This window comes from Meles meles, chromosome 5 (genome assembly GCF_922984935.1).
Source record: "Meles meles chromosome 5, mMelMel3.1 paternal haplotype, whole genome shotgun sequence".
In the NCBI taxonomy this organism is placed as follows: Eukaryota; Metazoa; Chordata; class Mammalia; order Carnivora; family Mustelidae; genus Meles; species Meles meles.
In genome coordinates, this window is record NC_060070.1 from 29912815 (window position 1) to 29923264 (window position 10450).

Here is a 10450-nt window from a genome sequence, read left to right on the forward strand (position 1 = left end):
TGGGGTGGTAAATTTGAACTCCATATTGGGCTTAGAGTTTACTTTTTAAAAAGTCACAAAAGGGGCACCTGGGTGGCTCAGTGGGTTAAAGCCTCTGCCTTCAGCTCAGGTCATGATCCCAGGGTCCTGGAATAGAGGCCTGCATTGGGCTCTCTACTCAGCAGGGAGCATGCTTCCCCCTCTCTCTCTCTCTGCCTGCCTCTCTGCCTACTTGTGATCTCTGTCAAATGAAAAAACAAACAAACAAAAACCTAAAAAGTCACAAAAGAAAGTAGTTACACACACACACAAACCCCGACACACACAACAATCACACAAAAAAGTCACAGAAAAACAGTCACACACACACACAAATTTTCTTTAAGAAATACCAAAGACTATACAGAGATAATTTCTAATTAACAATGTTTAAAAATGAGAGTTTCTCCCTGAATTCTACATGTTCCAGGCAAATATTTAATCTGACAGAATATAGGCCAACCTCGTATACATTTTATGTGGTATGTTATTTGCTTTTTTTTTTTGGAAGTGGAGTCACCTCTCTGTAACATTTTAAATTACCTTTATTTATTTTGTATTAAAATGTTTTAATTAAATTTAGACTTGGGCACCTGGGTAGCTCAGTGGGTTAAGCTGCTGCCTTCAGCTCAGGTCATGATCTCAGGGTCCTGGGATCGAGTCCTGCATCGGGCTCTCTGCTCAGCAGGGGCCTGCTTCCCTCTCTCTCTCTGCCTGCCTCTCTATCTACTTGTGATCTCTCTCTGTCAAATAAATAATTAAATTTAGACTTACAGTTAAATTGTGAATTTGGGGGGCATATGTTCATTATAAAATAAATATAGACTTCCTTTAGTTCAGAGTTTTTATCATAAAAGATTGTTGACTTTGGTCAAATGTTTTTTCTGCATCCACTGAGAGGATTATATAATTTCTATCCTTCATTATTTAAATTATACAATTCTATCTTACCCTTTTTAACAATTCTAATTAGCTTCAACAATTGATTACAGGAATTCTCAGGAATAAAATTACTAAGTTCAATAGTATGAAAACTTTTGTCCAACTAAACAGAATAAATTAATTAATTTTAATAGATCTGAAATTTCTGAGAGGATCTTACCAATATCATGTCTACCAAAATTGCTAAAGACTCTTTTTTTAAAACAATCTTAACTAAATTGAATATTGCAATATTAAAATGTTTTCAAAAATTGTTAATTTGTTAGACAAAGGAATTTTTGGTTGTTATGTATTTATATATTTATTTGTTTACACTGCAATTAAACATTGAAAAATATTTGGAAGTCCTTGTGGTTTTTTAAATCTAAGTGTTCTTTTGCTTTTTGCCATTTTTTTCAGTTGAGCCTATATTAGTAATTCTATTGATGGATATTACTTTTACTTAAGCGTATTGATCTGTTTTCATAGTTGTAGCAAATGTTTTCATCTAAATTAGTTTAGCCTTTTTATTTTAAGTTTGTTGTGGTTCTATGGTTTTTGTTTTGCAGAAACTTTTATGGTTTTATAGAGACAAATTTGTCAATGCCTTATTTTGAGATTGATTTTGCTTTTAAACAAAACATTTCTAAATTCATATATAGTATATATTCTAAGCTTAAATTTTCCCTATCCTGTATTTTGTCTGCACTTGTTTCTGTGTGTATGTTTTGGCCTGATTACCTGGATATCTATTTCCTTCTGAAATTACTGACTTACTTGTTCAATAATTATTCTCTTATTACCATGTTAAAATTTTATATGAATTAAGATTTATTTCTGGAATACTAAGCCAATCTATGCTGTCTATTACTGGACTATGACAATATATCATACTATGGGGACTTTTCTGAGAAGCTGTTTCTTTACTTCCTGTTACATAACATTGATTAGCACAATTAGAAAGTAAAAAGGAAATGTCTTTCTTACTCAGGTATGTTTATCAATCTCTTTTTTAATATACAGAAGTCATTTCTCTTCAGTTCTATTCATGTGGAAACCAAATCAGAGCAAAATGACCCCTGAAAAACCATTTGGCAGTGGATCAGTTGACTTTCCTTTACCTTCACACCATCAGTCCACAGCAGAAATGTAGTCAAAAGTACCCTGTTTATTTCATTTTTGTTGTTCTATAACCCCAAACTGAGCCAGATGAATGTAGGGAAAGAGAGGTCAAGAGACATAGTTGAAGAAGAATAACTACATATATTATTTATATTATATATGTATGTACACAGTATATTTATATGTTTATATATACATATATAATTTATATTTAGAAATTTATACACATCTATTTGTATGTCATAAACAACTATATGTATTAAGTTACATAATTGTAAAAGTTATATTACAATATATATTACTCTCTCTATATAAATTTATACCCATGATATTATTGTCTCTGTAGAATCCTCTTTTTCTCCTCTCATTTTTACTCAAATACTATATTATATAACTGTACTTAGGGAAGAAATTCATAAAAAAATAATCAAATTTCACAGCAAAAGTAGGTGATTACTTCAAAAAGAGAACGTAGGAAAAATGTACAGAAAAACATTTTTGCTCCTTCTGTTTCCATCAGATGCAATGAATGTTGTAACCTACAAATCCAGAAAGAGAAACCTGGGGTGAATGACAAATGTTTTCCTCTCCTAGCAACAGCAGATTTGTGGCAAAATGGATCATTTTAGAGCCACTACATAAGATTGTATATGTTCCCGGGGCACCTGGGTGGCTCAGTGGGTTAGAGCCTCTGCCTTCGGCTCGGGTCATGATCCCAGGGTCCTGGGATCGAGCCCCACATCGGGCTCTCTGCTCCGCAGGGAGCCTGCTTCCTCCTCTCTCTCTGCCTGCCTCTCTGCCTAGTTGTGATTTCTCTCTGTCAAATAAATAAAATAAAAAAAAAAAAAAAAAAGATTGTATATGTTCCCCAGAATTGTGAGATTTTGATATGTTCTTTTACATCTTAAATCAATCTTTTGTCATCTTACCTTTCTGTAGTATTTTGGTCATCTGATCATGTTTTCTCTTTTGCTATTCCCTGGTTATAAGAGTTTGGCATCTTTCAGATTCTTTAACCCCATAGATGGTGTTTTACCTATGGTCTCAGTTGTGCCATAGATAGAAGGGTCAGCACCCACGAGCTTCATAATTTAATGTCTCTGTGTACTCTAGGGTGTATTTCTTTCCTCGAATATTGTTTCTTTGATTGTTTTAACAGAATCCATATCTCTTCATAGGGCTCATCTATCACAAAACAATTTACAGTGCCTCACAAAAACCCACTACCTTGAAAAGAATGTATTTGTGTTTTTTTGGCTCAGAGTGAATGACTCAGGTAGTACTATATCCCTGAGGCCTAGTTCTTTAGGTTCTTTCTGTTTAAAGCAAATGCATTTAGGTCAGATACTGAAAAAGGAACTATGTTTAGATAGCTGTGAGAATTGGTGAAAAATTGCTTGACAAGCAAACTTAGCAAAAGTTTGCTGAACTTAAGTTTTAAAGAGCCTATAGTCTTAGAGTCTTTGCAATTGCAGGAAATTTTAAATTAGTGTTAAAGATAATACTGCAACCTTTAGTTAATAAAATAATAAGATATTGCTATGGTTTTCTATCCATGTCAATGATCTTTCTCCTCCTTGATTCTAAGGCAAAATGAAATATGTTGTTTTCGTTCCTTAGACAATTTTAATTGGCTTAGCATATAGTTATATACTTGACATGCACTACTCAGTCCACAGTATGAGAATTCATTCATACACAGAACTTCAGGGAATACTTTTTTTATTTTTTACCAATATAATTTTGCCAACCCACAGGCAGAGTAATATAATTATACAGTGCAGTGGTGTCTTTCAAGGAACCGTAAATTGTTTTATGATAAGTTGAAGCTAAGTTGGAAATATATTGCCTAGTTTTCCCTTCCTTGACCATTTCTGGGTTAAGCTTGGCCCTAAGAGAAATCTGTGCAAGATCGGAAAGGGAGAAGGAAAGCTGTAGCCGGTTCCCCTCGTGATCAACACAGAGCTACAGGCATCTTGTTGCTGATCTCCTTGCTCACAGCGCAGATGCCTTGATTATGGGTCCTTCTCCTAGGCAAGACGACCTCCTTTAGTTTGGGTCCTAGTCGACCCACATGTGTGAGTTTGTGAAATGCACACATTTTTCTTGCAGATTGTGTCAGGGTTAAATGTGAGAGTGAAGTCTGGTCCATTCTCACAGGTCCCACTACGACTTTGTGGGTCCCAGTTGATTCTTCTGGGTTCCTGTCTGTTCCAGGTTTTCTCTGTTTGGGTGGAGCATTTATTCATGTCTCCCTGTTCTGCTGATCTACAACATCAGGCCAACAGCCTTCTACAGACTTCTTCCCAGCAGCTCTCTCTAGTCCTTAATTAGTGTCTTTTCCCGTATCTGCTCAACGTTTCTTTTCAAGAGACTACTTTCTAACTATTCCAAAGATTGTGTAAGATTTAAATTCAATAATATACTTCTAATTCCATTTCACTCTCAGTGGTTCTCTTTTTCTGAACTAACCATACTGACACATCTGGTGTCAAGAAAGGGGAGCTGAGACAGAGGCAATCCTAGTTGTTTGCTCAATGTCTTTTCTCATGTTTCCAGGGTCCAAAGTTAGATTATATTCCCCAGACTTCTCTGCAGCTTGGTGGGGACACGTTCGTCTAATCCTTTTAAAAACTCTGTATTTTTCTCAGGGCACCTGGGTTGCTCAGTTGGTTAAACATCTGCCTTTGGCTCAGGTCATGATCCCAAGACCCTGGGATGGGGCCCTGCATTAGGCTCCCTGTTCAGCGAGGAGCCTGCTTCTCTCTCTCCCTCTGCCTCTCCACCGGTTTGTGCTCTCTCACTTGCTCACTTGCTCTCTCAAATAAATAAATAAAATCTTTTTTTAAAAAATCTGTATTATTCTCTAATGCTCTCTCCTTAACTCTTCTGCCTGCTGAATGCAAAGTGTCCCAGGAAGGCTTCTGAAGACCATAAAGAAGCCTGAACCAGTAGGAGAAAGGAGACTGGGTCCCTGAGTGATGACAAAAAGCAGAGTACTGGGGCGCCTGGGTGGCTCAGTGGGTTAAGCCTCAGCCTTCGGCTCGGGTGATGATCTCAGGGTCCTGGGGTCGAGCCCCGCATCGGGCTCTCCGCTCCACGGGGAGCCTGCTTCCCTCTCTCTCTGCCTGTTTCACTGCCTACTTGTGATCTCTGTCTGTCAAATAAATAAATAAAATCTTAAAAATAAATAAATAAATAAAAAGAAGCAAAGTACTCCAGCTCTTCAGTACTGCTGCCCTATGACATAGTATGAAATAAACCTTGTTTGAATAAAGCTTTGCGATTTCAGCATTGTTTGTTGTTCATAAAAGCTGTTAGCCCACCCTGACTAAAAGGTTTGGAATAAAAGAAGAACAGAGCTTACAGATAGACATTTTTAAGGTACTTCTGAAGTTAAAAAAGTAGATAAGTTTCCATAATGGAGCGGAAAGAAATAGAGAATCACACAACAGAAAGAATTTCCCAATTAGCTTGCTAAAACTGAGTGATAAGTGTTTGAATATATATCCCCTCAGTGACCTGGAGACATCTGACGTGGCTGGAAGTCTCAGGGAAGTCTTATTAGTGTATGCCATAGTTCACGATACATATCACTCTTAGCACTTATTATTATTGTGCTTATTATTAGTTTTCTCAGTATTAAGATTTAAATTTTTATTAATCATAGCATTTGCAATTAAAACTGATAAATCAAAAAAAATTAACCACACACTTTTTGATAACTGTATTTACCATATACCAACTTTATTTATTCCATTATGGGACCTAGATTTTGTATTTCGTCCTTAAAATAACAAATAAGCTAATGTCCATGTAAATTTGAAATCTAAACTTCCAAAATATTTTCTAACAGTAAATTATTTAGAATTCTTCAATCTTTTAAGATATTAATGTCTAGACTTTCTGAAGGTAACGCTTGGCATTTTACAAATTTTAACTCTGTATTTAAAGAAAACGGTTTATTCAAAGCCGTTGTGTTTCTGGAAGTTGAGTGCCCTATGTTCTTAAAATGTTTGAAGAATGCAAGTTGGTGCAGCCACTTTGGAAAACAGTGTGGAGATTCCTTAAGAAATTAAAAATAGAGCTTACCTATGACCCTGCGATTGCACTAGTAGGTATTTACCCCAAAGATACAGATGTAGTGAAAAGAAGGGTGATCTGTACCCCAATGTTCATAGCAGCAATGGCCACAGTTGCCAAACTGTGGAAAGAACCAAGATGCCCTTCAACGGATGAATGGATAAGGAAGATATGGTCCATATATGCTATGGAGTATTATGCCTCCATCAGAAAGGATGAATACCCAACTTTTGTATCAACATGGATGGGACTGGAACAGATGACACTGAGTGAAATAAGTCAAGCAGAGAAAGTCAATTATCATACAGTTTCACTTATTTGTGGAGCATAAGAAATAACATGGAGGACATGGGGAGATGGAGAGGAGAAGGGAGTTGGGGGAAATTGGAGGGGGAGACAAACCATGAGAGACTATGGACTCAGAAAATCAATCTGAGGGTTTTGGAGCAGCAGGCATAGGAGGCTGGGTGAGCCTGGTGGTGGTATTATGGAGGGCACATATTGCATGGAGCACTGGGTGTGGTACCTAAACAATGAATTCTGGTACACTGAAAAGAAATTTAAATAAATAAATTTTTAAAAATGTTTAAAATGTCTCTTCCTGTTTTGGATTATCAAATTAAGTAAGATTCTACAAACACTGGCAGTGTCTTATAGTCAGTACTCAATTTACCAGTTGTTAACATTAAAACTGCCTTTAGTGAAATTCATGCAAATACAAGTTTTCGAATCAGATATGTAATGGGTGCTTAGCCTGACACCAAGAATGCCTACTGGTTGCCTGATTTGCTCCAAGAGTAGAATATTGAATAAAAAACACATGTTTTGTGTTTTTCATCTCTAGAATCTGTACATGAACAGATAATTTCTCAGTTTTAATCAATGAAGAGGAAAGCAAACAAACAAAAGAACGAAAAGAAATATAAGCAAAAGAAAAAGACCTAGAAGAATATATTTGTAGAAAATCGAGAACAAAAACCTTTTGAACAAGATAATTTAATGTTAAGTGTATCTGTATTCTTATCTTTTGTGTCTTATTGTATTTTGTCTGTATCTTATCTTTTGAAAAACAAAATAATTTTTAGTAAATGTGAAATTTTTATTTTATAATTTTTAGGATTTTAATATTTCACAAATACTAAATCCTTTAGCGGATGTAGCAATTTATTAATCTCTTAGAAAAAGTAAAGTAGGGACACCTGGTGGCTCAGTGGGTTAAAGCCTCTGCCTTCGGCTCAGATCATGATCCCAGGGTCCTGGGATTGAGCCCTGCATCAGGCTCTCTGCTCAGCGGGGAGCCTGCTTCCCTTCCTCTCTCTCTGCCTGCCTCTCTGCCTACTTGTGACCTCTGTCTGTCAAATAAATAAATAAAATATTAAAAAAAAAAGAAAAAGTAAAGTAATACCGTGAAAAGAAAAATTTGAATATTATGTATTCTTTAAAGGGAATTTTAACATACTGACCATTGAAGAATTAAACAAATTGAATTTAAATACTTGGGCTTCTCCATAAAAATGATTTCATATCTTTTGTATTATATTCTAGAGAGGCTGTTAACTCATTTTGCCTCATTTGAACCTAAAAACAAGTCAGGGAAGTATGCTAAATGATAAATTTATTATTTGTGTTGCCTCAAATTCAACAAACCAAATTGCAAATATTTCATTTAAAAGAGTAGAGATGTACATGCTAGGATAAAACTAAATGAAGAAACAGCTACACGAATGTTCTGAAAGAGAAAGAATAAAGAGTTAATAATGAAATATTGACCAAAATTTAAATCAAAAATTAATTTTTGTGTATATAAGGAGTGAGACAAAATTTAGCAAAATCTCCACCTTTGCATTAATTTAAAGTTTTATGACATTTTAAAAACTTATTCAGATTTTCATATCTACGCTATCTTTTTGCAATTTTCCAAGCAATTTCCTTTTCATCATTTACTTGACATTTGAGTTACTTTCACAAAAAACTTTTTGCCAAATAAAAGCTGCTTTTCCTGCCAAAAGAAAAAAAAGATCTTTAAGACAATTTGAAAATCTGAACTGACATAGAGTCTACCTTTTCTACTCTTTACAATGTAACTCCAATACGAATCTCTCTCAGATACTTTACTTTGCTCACACAATGACCTTAGAGGGAATCCCTACTCCTTATTGTGTTCGTCTCAATTAAGGGAAGGGGGGGATCATTTTTATATCTTCAGTGTCTACCTGAAAAACAATGACTACAATGTTTATATCTGTATTTCATCAAGATTACTGCTATATCTACAGCATATTTTAGAGAAGAGTAAGAGACAAGATGCAGCAAAATAGGCAGAAATAGTGATTTAGACTTGGTGGGGGGTTGCTGAGAAATATGGGACATATGGACTGATCTGGGATATATTTAGAAGGAATATTTATTGGGAAATTTGGGAAATTTAAGAGATCAGTGACTGTGATGATCTGGATTTTCCACCTACTTAAGTAGACAAGGGGTGGAATCTGGAAGAAATGTGTATTTGCATAGAAGGAAGACTTTAGTCCTAAGTTGTTTTCAGGGATTCTAAGATGTAAGGCCAGGGAGGTTGCTGGGAGGTCTAGACCTGCACAGTCCAATCAGTGGCCACCAGCAACATGTGACTATTTAGGCAAAATGAAAAAATTTAGTCTTACTAGCCACATTTCAAGTCCTTGATAGTTACATGCCACTAGTGGCTACTGTTTGGTCAGTACAGATATAGAACAATTCCATGAATAGTGAACTATTCTGTGGAGCTGGACGGATCTAGATAAAAATTCACTTTGTGATTTGTCTGTAAAGAAGTGTAAATACAGACATTATGAAGATTAATAGGCTTACTGGTGACTTGCAGAATTCCACCCTCTAATCAGAGGAAACAATGCACAGAGCTAATTACAAAGGCCAGGAAACGCTGGCATCATAAATCTAAGGGAGAGAAAGCTTCAAAATACAGAAAAGTGTGAACAAGTTTGAGTGCTGTGGAGAAGCTAAGCAAGATGAGAGAAGTATTTTGATTCTGGATTGACTTACAGAGGGTTTAATAACAGAGGCCTTTGAAACAGTTACTGAGACTTCCCACTTTCAGGAGAGTGTTAATGGTGAAGACTAGAAAGGAGTTGTTTGCAGAGCTAATAATGGAAGGTAGGGGGAGGGACACAGTATTATGGGTAATTCCCTGAATGCTTGGTTGTGAAATCAAGGAAGACAATGTAGTCACTCCAAGACTCTGAGAGGTCAAGAGAGAGATTGATCTGTTTTTTGGGTGTTTGTTTTTTTTTTAATTTTTTAGAAAGAATAAAATGAATTTAGCTTGAAGGAAGATGACCTTATTGAGAAGATAACTTCAGAAGAATGAGAAAGAATAACTTATACTGTAGAATCCTGAGAAAATAAAGAGAAATAAAAAAAAAATGGAAAGATTAACCTGATACAGAGTCATATGATTTACCAGAGTTCCTGCAATTTAAAAGCCACCTGAGTCATCTTTGAATTCATTGGCCTTGTTTTGGTTTTTCTATCATGAAACAATCAGAACATCTGGATTCTAAACACAAAAAATTTTACTTACAGGTGTTTCTGGCACCATGCTGGCCTGTTATTTACATTTGTTTTTTCCTGTAACAAGTTCACCTAAATGAGTCAATGAAGTTTAATCCATGTAAGACTCCTCTGTATTTCTCTCCCATGGCAGTTACTACCAAATGTTTCCCTCAGAGAGGGAAAGGAACAATGTTAAGGAGTTAAATTTAATAACCCCATGGTCAGGTTTATGTTTTACGTAATTTCTTCCTCAGGTAGAGGAAATTTCTAAGCCAAGGGAAGACTACAATAGGCAGAATACAATAGTAGGTGACTGCAGTAAGCAAAAGAAATGACAAGAGTCAGTGTTATCAAGGATGGGAATGAGGGACAACAAGACAACAAGCAATAACAGATAGACACAGAATGACCTAGAGCAGAAAGCATTCCATTGGCTCCTGTGTAATTTCTTTAGTAAGTTAGTCCATAATTTAATACTAATTATAGGATTACAGTATGTATTAATTCTGTCTCAAGTTTGTACGCATCAATATATTATAGATACATAGTATATATCTAAATATTGAATATAGATTAGCTGTATATTTATAGCTATATTCATACATGTATATTAACTAAATTTGTATCAACTTTATATGCCAAATTCTCATTTCATGAATTTTTTTTTCACTTTTTGCCTTTATATAGTTTCAATTTTTCAGATAAATTCAAAAATTGATACATGCATGAGGTATACAAATTTCAGCTAATAAATAGA